The sequence below is a fragment of the Hypomesus transpacificus genome, chromosome 3 (assembly GCF_021917145.1).
Source record: "Hypomesus transpacificus isolate Combined female chromosome 3, fHypTra1, whole genome shotgun sequence".
NCBI classification, from domain to species: Eukaryota; Metazoa; Chordata; class Actinopteri; order Osmeriformes; family Osmeridae; genus Hypomesus; species Hypomesus transpacificus.
Window position 1 is genome coordinate 357,780 of NC_061062.1, and position 274 is coordinate 358,053.

The following is a 274-nucleotide window of genomic DNA, read 5'->3' on the forward strand; positions in this document are numbered from 1 at the left end:
TATGCCTGGCTGGGCAGCTCTCAAGCCGCAGGCCCCAGGAGAGCCTGGCCCCAGGAGAGCAGGCCCCAGGAGAGCCTGGCCCCAGGAGAGCAGGCCCCAGGAGAGCAGGCCCCAGGAGAGCCTGGCCCCAGGAGAGCAGGCCCCAGGAGAGCCTGGCCCCAGGAGAGCCTGGCCCCAGGAGAGCAGGCCCCAGGAGAGCAGGCCCCAGGAGAGCCTGGCGCTCTTCTTTGGGCGTAGATGGCTCGATGTGCGCGCGTGCGAGAGAGTGAAGCCA